The 9,979-nt window shown below is 44.1% G+C and overlaps 1 protein-coding gene across 3 annotated transcripts in view; it reads right to left on the bottom strand.

The window, feature by feature from the left end:
- Positions 1-9,973, bottom strand: part of ELF1 (E74 like ETS transcription factor 1) — an 84,256-nt gene extending 74,283 nt beyond the window's left edge. For 2 of the 3 annotated variants that reach the window (XM_064645624.1, XM_064645625.1), the window contains exons 1-2: positions 9,851-9,973; positions 4,735-4,806 (exon numbers count right to left, since the gene is read on the bottom strand). The gene's annotated coding sequence lies outside the window, so the exon portion shown is untranslated. The remainder of the gene's footprint in view (positions 1-4,734; positions 4,807-9,850) is intronic. The other variant, XM_064645628.1, reaches the window with a different exon arrangement.
- Between the last annotated feature and the right edge of the window lie 6 nt (positions 9,974-9,979).

Consider the following 9,979-nt stretch of genomic DNA (forward strand, 5'->3'; position numbering starts at 1 on the left):
AAGTATATTACATTATCCAGTGAATGTTTTCAAAGCTACACAAGTATATCATTTGTACACCATTGGGGCAAAAGTCAGATCTGGAGGTATAGGAATTTTGCAGCAAAATTACACAACACATTGAAAAAATTCACTTGTAGCATTAAATGCTACAAAAACTACCAACTAGCAACACCAGATAGCAAACAAGAAAAATGCTACTTGCATCATCAGAAAATGCACATTCACACTTTTGTTGAAATGGCAGCTGGATACTATGCAGGGAGAAAACAGAGGAGAGAACACCGTGCTTTGGGTACAAATCATCAGGTACAATGCCCAAGGAATAATTCACATTTATAGGCAGAAAAGAGCAGGCTGAAGATCTGATCTGAAGATCTGCAGGCCAGAGTTAATACAGCACAGAAGTGTTAATCTACACTGGCAAAACAAAACAGAGGAATGGGGAAAACGGCATATAATTATTCAGTAGTTGTGTTGACACTCTTTAATTTTAAAACCACTGCCCCTTGTCCTGCCACTGTCTGCCCACACAAAAAGTCCCTCTCCCTCATTTTTATAAGCCCCCTTAAGGTACTGGGAGGCCATGATAAGATCTCCTTGGAGCTTTCTCTTCTCCCAGCTCTCTCAGCCTGTCTTCGTAGGAGAAGTGCCTCAGCCCCTCTGATCTATTTTGTGACCCTCCTCTGGACCTGCTCTAACAGGTCCACGTCTTTCTTTTGCTGAGGACCCCAGAGCTGGATGCAGCACTCCAGGTGGGATCTTGCACAGAGGGGAAGAATCACCTACTCTGAACACTTGTTCATACACACAATTTCTTGCACTGAGCAGAGCAGAAATACACTTCTGCTAGCTGTGCTTGCACAAGACCCGAGAAGATGACTACTCGTCATCCATTTATTTTCACTTTTATTAAACACCCAAAGACCTGAAATCCTCTGGAAAAAAAAGTCACTACTGAGATAAAATAGAGCTGGTGGCAGGGAGCTAATTCATATGCTCTTTTTTCCCATGTCCCTGATGGGACATCCCTTATTGCCTCACTTTCCCCATAACTTTCTGCTCGGATCTGATCACTGGCACCAACGCCCAGCTAACAACAGCACGTGACTCCCCACAGAGTTGCTCAGGGCTTTCTGTACCTTCTTCCTTATTTGTAAAGCACAACAAAGTAAGCCCAGACTTAAAGGAACTGTCTAAAAGGAATTGGAAGATCTTGAGTTCTTGGTCACATCCAACTGGAAAAGCTCTGGTGCTTCACTGATGGCTACTGTTCACTTAGAAAATCTGATCATTAATTAGGTGAAAAAACTGCCTGTCAACAATTTTTGCTCTTCATCTCCTCAAAACACAATGTTCCAAGAACAAGGCAAAAAAAATTTAAGCTGTGAATACACATAACTGCTCTTCAATGTTATGTGGTAGCAGTGTTCAGATTTCAGTCCATTGGTAGCAGCATCGGATTTGAGTCCATTTTCCTCACATTTAGTAAAATGTAACACTTTGTTTTTAAAAAGGTCACAAAAAAATCCTTCACTAAACAAATGTCCGCTAAGTTGGATGAGAGAAATGCAAATTTCTCACTACAGGTAATGAATTAAACTCAACATTCTGCTGTAGGCACTAACTCACTCCCCTCCCAAAAGAGCAAAATAATGATAAAAGTATCATTAAAGTAAATTTAATCTTAAAGACATGAAAACTATTTAACATAACAGATATGTCCTGGAAAAATTTCACAAAAGGTCATTTGCAAAGAATATAAAAGTATATTTCTGTCTCGCACCATCATAGCTGTAGTATATTTATGGTCAAAAGCCAGTTCACTCATTCATTAAAATATTACATCTGCAATGGTTGTAATGGTAACAGTTGAAAGCTGAAATTGAAAAATTCTTCATAATACTTTTACAAATCCTAAAGACCCATAAAATTAATTCAACTAGGAAAACCTAAAAAAAACATTTAGGTTTGTTTTGGGTGGCTCAAGATGAAGATTTCACTTGAAAAGTCATCCAATGAAAGACAGATGCACAGAGCACATGGATATGCAAATACGTAAGAAAAGAGCTCAGCACAACCACAGAGGAGGTAAGCAGGTGCTGGGGGACCTGTTCTCTGCACAAAATTACGTGGTGGTATAATTTCCCTCTACAAGAAGGAAACGTAAAAGTAAAATGCTGTCACAAGTCTGCCAGCACAAGGCCGGAGAAAGCCTTACAGTTCTATAGATCCCAGACACATCTCATTTCTAACATCTCCACTAACGCATCACTAATTTCCTCAACCCTTCCCCCAGCAGCTCCTCGGTTCAGACACCAGAACCTGCCACAGCTTTGCCACCTATGCTCCTCAGTCCATTTTGAGGGAAATAAATTTATTATTTTAACCAGGTAAGGTAAGCAAAATAATTTTGGCAGAAACAGAAGGGTTCCTGTGTTCAGCTGGCAGGTTGGGGGGCAGTAAATGCAGGCAGAAGAGGAATGACAAGCTGCTGGGGAGTGAGTGTTGAAGAAGACAGCAACCATCACACCTATGGACTATGCTCTAGAGATTCATTGTTCCTTAGACAACACATTACTATTACAACATAATTGGATGTTGGATTCAAAAACAAGAAGGCTGGATCAGTCAGTATTCCTACAGCAGTACACGAACACTAACTGCTGTCACCATCCTTTTTCTGACTAGTCTCGCTGTCCTCTTAGCCACAATACCACTTGTCCTGTCATTTATCTTAAAAATACCAAATCCCATGACGCAGGGTAGCATAACCTACTCAACTCTTCAGCAGTTTAAAGTGGTGATGAAGTCCGCTCTTTCAGTTTCCCTCAAAACAAATATATCTGCTGTAATTCTCTTGATAAATGTCAGACCTTGAAAACAACAGACTCTGCGATTTCTCCTTGAACTTCTCCTCTTAACAAAATTAAACAGCACAGAACAGATGTCAGGATGCTGTTCAATTCCACCTTTGCCTGAAAAAGGTCTCTGAAGGTCTGCAACAAGTTGCAGAATCCTACAACTTTCCACCAGCAGTTCCACTACTCCACCACCAGCTCATGCCCTTCCCCAAAGAGCCCAAACACACCCCAAAAGGAATTAAATTAATTCTGGGGAGTGGCAAAATTACATCTTCAGTGGCCACAGATGTGCTGGATTAGGGACCACATGGAAAGTTTGTACATACACGGCAGGTACAGAGTAATACACTCAATAAAAACACCTAACTCTTGACTATCCTGATTATAGTTACATTTGGCAGTGGTGAAGGAGAAACCAAACCTGACAAACGTAACAGTCTTACTACTATTTCCAGCCTTTGTTAATTTGGTTGTCTGGGTGCATAACTGTCACACACACACACACACACAGTTTGTGCTATTAAGCATACAAACAGTAAGAAATATATCTCAACCATTTAATAGTACTACGTTCAAATTTGATATGCCCCTAAAAGGGATGTTAGCCACTTAACAATGCTGAAAACTTTAATCTCAGCCTCAAACATTGTTTCACCTCACAGCCAGGAAGGGACTCAAACTCACTAAATATTACAAACACAGTAAAATGTCACAAAGTGGCAAACTATAACTCATGACTGCAAACCAAGTTTTATCCAACTACTGAAACATTAAAATAGAATTCAAAACTTACAGTTGGTTCTTTGATTTTGCCGTTTTTTGAGAAGAAATTTATTAAATAACCTAACTAGAGCCCTTAAAAACTGAAAAGATCCAATCTGATTTGTACTTCGTTATCAAGTTGGATCCTGTATGTCCTAGAAATCAATAGTGCATTATCATTAACTCCAATGCATGTAGCAACAGGCATATGGGTCAAACCCTTGAAGGCTGTCTTTATTTTCTCAAACATGCACATCTCAGTAGGGCAGATGAGGAAAGTGTATTTAAAAATCATGTTTGAGAGCAGTGCTTTAGTGCTTATGTATTTCCAAGTCAGCAGAAACACTCATATTTTCAAGATCCTGATTTACAAGAACTTGGTCTCAACTTCCAGTTTTCCTGAACAAGAAAACTTACAGTAAACTCATCTTATATAAAAAATGCAATTCGTTACCTTAAAACATTTCTAGGACATTTTAAAGTGTGAATCAAAAAGCCAAATCAAAACCACTGTGTGAAATACTGAACATCAGAATTTTGATCCTATTTACCCTAGAGTAGGTGCAATAAAATAAATTTTCTACAGAAAGAAATACTTCTACACTTAGAGTATATTTGTTCTAGTTCAGCTGCCAAAGGAAAAAATGTGTCTGTTTGTTATATTAAAAAGAATGAACTATGGAATTATAAAACATCATCTCATAGCCATCTAGGCTGAAGTGCAATTCCCAGGCCAAATTAAACCTTCAGCTTTACTGCAAAGCTGCCTGAAAAGGAGAATTGCAGGTAATGCTTCAACTTGATTCAAGTAGTCAGTCATGTTTCAGGTTACAAAATGATTTCACCATCATAACTTTTGTTTTAGTGACTGCCGGGGGTACTAAGCTGCCAAGCCATACACACACATTCTGTCTCTGTCCACTTGTACAGGAGATCTGGCAGCAGGAGGGGCGTGCCTGAAGGACAGAGCACTCCCTTAAGGGGAGAGCACTGAGCAGCTGAACTCCGAACAGTGAGCAACATCCTTGCCTGTTTAATGGCGGGGAAATTTTTTTCAGCCCTGAATATAACTGTCAGCATCCTGAACAAAGAAAGATGAAACACCAACCTGGGAATATGAGGGGACTCTGTAAATGAGGATCCGATATTCTGTCTCCAGCTGCCACCAGATGTTGAAGCTCTGGAGGAAAGTACACAACAATTAATCATAATCCCAGAAGTCAAATTAGGCACCAAGAAAAAATGGTCCTCCTGACCCAAGAGAAAACCATTCAGGTTCTGAAGCATGATACTTTATTCTAATTTTCCCAAAGTAGCAACACGTGCTACAATACACAGAAGGCACTGCAAATGATCTTGGGTTTTCAATCTAGGGAAGAATGCAGGTGAAAGGAGCACAGTTCTTCCCCTTTCCAAACACACTGGAAATGTCCTCCACCAAAGCAAGCCAAAGCACATCTTCGAGAAGAAAACCCCATCTCACTTTAAACACTCCCAGCAACAGCAAATCCACTACAATGCTTTACTGCCCTCATGGCTACTTATTATTTCAAGGTACAACATACCTAACTTCATCTCTCGGACACTGGATGGTCAAGTAAATATCATGTATTTTCCTTACACGAGTGTGTGATATATACAGGCATCATTTCCTCTCTCAGATGTACAATCTAAAATTGTGAAGACTGGTCTCCAAACCCTGGATCACTTTTGTCACTTTACTCTTACTAATATTTCACATCCTTCCTCACGTGAGAGCAGCAAAACCAGATATGGAATTCCTGTGATCTTACTAATGCCACGTACTTTTCTACTTCTGTGCAATATTTATATTGCTATACAGCCAAGGGCTACACTGCAGTTGCAAAACTGCAATGAAAATTCCTGTTGAGATGACTGTCCGCACAAATTCTTAAATCTTCTTTTAAATTACCAGTTTGAAGACAGTCGACTATCCTGCTGGTGTAACCACAGTCCTGGTTCCTTTGTATGTGGCTGCACGAGAAATGCCTTCTGATGGATACTGAACATTTAAAAAAATTATTTGGAGTACAGCATGCTAATAACTTGCTCCGTATGTGCACAAACCTGTATGTAATGTACTGGTAACGATGTGGTATCATCACAAAAGCTGTGAATATATTGATATTAACCAGCCTTACACCAAGATCCAGCCCCTGGGGAACCCTACAAGAAACAGCTGCACTCCCATAGAAAAGAGGCACGCCTAAGTTCTTCTCTAAACTAAGAAGGATTTATGAAGCAACTTTGCCAATGTTTGTGGTATTTATTCCACAGTGACTCCATGGCACTGTTTTAAACTCACACTTCACTGCAGATTTAATAGATATATCAGGGACACAATATAGGGTGAGTCTGCTACAATAGAACAGTTGATGAATAGCTTAGGAATTTGGGAGATGTGGTTTTTTACAATTCAAAACACTGGGAAGCAACTTGCTCTAGTTCTATTGTAAACTGGTCTTTAACAATCACTAAGTCATTTTGAAAGATTCAGAATGAGTAAGCCCTGGCTTGTCATTTATTTCAGAGGCGCCATTTTAAAGTTTTTAATTTTTCAGCCCGGAAAACAACAATGAATAATGTGAGTAAGGGAAGGCATTCATACCATTAACCCAAGAGGTTTAGGTTCCATTCTCAAAAAAAAAATAAATGAGAATCAACTGGCTGACAGTTAGTGGATCAGGTAACCTATCAAATAATATCGTAATTCAGCACTGTATTTCCATGTACATAAACATATACACAGTATTGATGAAGCTTGTAGCATTGCCTGTTAGGCAGCTGCTGAACACTTCCAGTGCAATATGCTGCTTCCAGCTGCTTGTAACTTGGCCAGACTTTGACTGTTTGGGTTGAAATTTTCCAAGCTGAATGTCTGCCTCAGGCTAAATTTTGTTCCATGTGCTGTAAAGGTTACCCCTGAGTGAGGGGTGCAGAAAGAGGCAGACTGTGACTACAAGAACTCAGCTGAAACACTTGAGCTGTTTTCAGAACAAGAACAGGGAAAATGCTATATGTTCAATGTATCTCTGGCAAACTTTAAAGGCTGTAGCACCTTTCCAGTTCCTGGTGACAGATCTGAAATCTGACATGAGGGGTGGGGCCCATATATTGCTGCCCCCATGAAAAGTCCACCTGCATTTGGTCAAACATATAAAGACAAATTGCACTGTGTGCATTTTCAGTAGGTGTTTGCTAGGCCATGTTCACATTCTTCTCAAATCCTCATGCTGATCAGAAAACGAAGGCCTTCCCCACAGCCATAAGCAACTTCTCCCCCAGAGCTGGTGCAGGACAAGGCTGCAGCTGGAAGGGAAGAGCAGGAGGCTCCAGGCTTTCCACATCAGGGCTGGTGGAGGCCACAATAGCACCAGGTACTTGAGACATGAGCAAGTACAGCAACACAGAGCACAGCCATGACCTATCACCACTGGTTATTCTCAGCAGAGTCCTGGGTGTTACACTACAAATCCAGCTAACAAAGGATGGTGACACATGCACACTACCCTAAGCTGCCTATCTGCTTTTTGGCACTTTTCCTAAGGGAAAGAAAACCTAGGAAATTACAGAACGCAGTATTAAAAATGTGACAAAGACAGGAGAATTTGGGAATTATTAGAATTAAGTGGTCTATGGTAACTAAAAATGTCTCCTAGTGCTAATACACATGGAGATCAATCTCTAATTGCAACTGACCTGGTCACATTTTTTTCCCCACTGAAGCTTTGCGATAATTAACAGACAAATTCCTATTTTTGCCCTTGTTCTCTAGAGCATCACCACACATTTTAAATCCCAGAGGAAATTATTTCTTCTCTCTCAGGTTCTTTTATGGTTCTCAAAACTACAATGATCTGTAAGATAAAGGATACTGCTATCCATGTTTTTTTAATATGGGAAATTAAGATACGAAAAGATTAAAGCAAAAAGTTACAGACATGGAGCGAGCAATTCTGACACTCAAAACTTGTATTTTAAACACACTTAGACCTACAAACATCTTCTATATGTCAAGAGCAAACAACCGCTCACTTCTGTTCCAGATGGATAAGTTCAGCATAACTGTGAAGCAGATCCCAGGGACTTAGGCCAGACTCCGAGAAAATCCAACAGCATATGGGTGAAAACCTTTATATTGAAATCCTCTGGCAAAGGCAGGGGTGGCAAAATCCAAATCTCCAGCTGTCTCAGGCATGAAGCTGCATCTCCCTCCGCATATAACTGTTTGCCTCATTCATGTTACCTGTTCTCACTGCTGCCCAGCCAGAGAGCTACTACACCTTGGAGGTCCACCTCTGGTTCATCACCCAAGCCAGCCAGGAAGGACGTGGTGTATCCCGTCACAACCGACACCATCATCGTGAGCAGGCCCGCGGCAGCCAGATGAGCCTGGCTTTTTTTTGCAATTCCTGAGCACTTCCCTTTGCAAACTTAGCACTGACGGGGTAGGGCTGGGCAGGGCAGGGCGGAGAGGCAGTAAATGTATAGAATAGTGTATAGAGATCAGCGACATCCACTGGGTGGCAGACGTTTCACGTCCAGAGACGTACATATACAGAGGTATACAAACGGAAGCTCCTAAATACTGGGCTTGTTCCCTGTCTCAGAAGCAGCAACTGAACAGGCAGGGTAAAAAAAAATAAATGAATAAAATTAAAAATGCCGCGGAGCAAGGTTAACATATTCTGCCTCCGTTTTAACACCAGCTTCTTGTCCACAGTGCTGAGGCACTGGAACTGTTCTGGCACTCGAGGGCCAGGTTTGTGCAGACTCATGGTGCCCCGCATCCCTTCTGTAGGTGGGTACCCTCATGCAAGGCGACAGGGACCTTGTGAGTCTTCAGAGTCTCTGCTGCCCTAATTAACGACTAATGCCTACAAAGGCCAAGCCTCTCAACTCTTCCTCAATTTAACAAACTCGGGGGGGGGTGGGGGAGGGTGGAGAGGGAGGAATTGTTTTGGACTAACAGCTGTAAATGTGTCCACGTGTGTAAGCAGCTAAGTTTTAAAGTTCAAAGAAACATAAAAAGCTAGTATTTTCCATGTATTTCCACTTAGCATCTAAACAGAACCATTTCAAAAGTTGCTTAGATGTTTCTGCAGAAGAGGCTGTGAACCAAATTTCAACCCAGTGCATATTTTTATAACCAAGCTGTAAACTACATAAAAACGACACTTATAATGGAAATGCTGACAAATGCATAACTCCTGCAGTCTGACCACAAGCCCTCCTTCAGGAAAAAGCAACGTTACCTCCCCACCTCCTTTCGCAGGCAGCTCGACAGCAAGCTGGGGTGGAGGGTGGTATGCACAGGTACCTCTGCCTTATCCTTGTACGATGGATCGAGGCAACTTCTTACAACCCGTGTTTCCCACATGTTGAATGAGCCACCTCATGTTTTTGCCATAAACAACCGGAGGGCCTCTTACAGCCATGACTCACTCCGCAGGCTTCTCCTCCACCCCTGTGCGTGACTGTAGCAAACAGGCTGCCAGCTGCAGCCGGTGAATTAACAGGACTTTTTTCGCAGAACCGTGGGGAGATCAGTCACACAGGGCGGGGGGGAGGAGGTGGTGGTGTGGAATACCAGCCCGGGGTGAGTTGTATTTGGGGGGGAAGCAGCAGAGGAGGCGACCCAGGGCCAGCGTCTCGGGGACGCCCGTGCGCGACCGTGTCGTCCCCGTCCCCCCGCCCCGGGACGGCGCCCCTTGGCTCCCCCCCCCCGCCCCCCTTCCCCGCCGCGGCTGCCCCACGACGGCCGGGAGGGAGGGAGATAGGGCGGGGAGGGAGACAGGCAGGGAGAGAAGGAGGGAGGGGAGGGCGGCGGCGCCGGGGTCAGCGGGGAGAAGGGGGAGGCGAAGCCGTCACGCAGCGACAGCCCTCCCGACACACGCGCCGCCGAACTCCCAGAAAGTTGGCAGGGACGTCCTGCGGGACGGCGTTCCGCCGGCCGCCACACAAGGGCGCGCACCGTCGCCTGGCCGGGGCCCGCCGCCTCCCGAGCCCCTCCGCACCCCATCACCGCCCCTCTGCTCCCTACACCTCCCATCTCCCGCGGGCACGGCGGGGCAGGGACAGCCCGGTACGGGACGCTGCCTCTGGCGGGGCTCGAACCCACGGCCCGCGGTGGCTCTCCCCGCCGCGGGGGAAGGGTCAGAGCCTCCCCGTCCCCCCGAGCGCGGGACTCAGACGGCACTCACCGAGCGGCGGCAGCCCCCGCTCCCTATCCGAGCGGCTCCCGCTGAGCGCTCGCCGCTCCAGGGGTGAAGGAGGAGGAGCGGGCGAGGGCAGGAGGTGGGGAAGGGCGGGGGAGGAGAGCGCGGGTTGAG

This window comes from Pseudopipra pipra, chromosome 2 (genome assembly GCF_036250125.1).
Source record: "Pseudopipra pipra isolate bDixPip1 chromosome 2, bDixPip1.hap1, whole genome shotgun sequence".
NCBI lineage: Eukaryota > Metazoa > Chordata > Aves > Passeriformes > Pipridae > Pseudopipra > Pseudopipra pipra.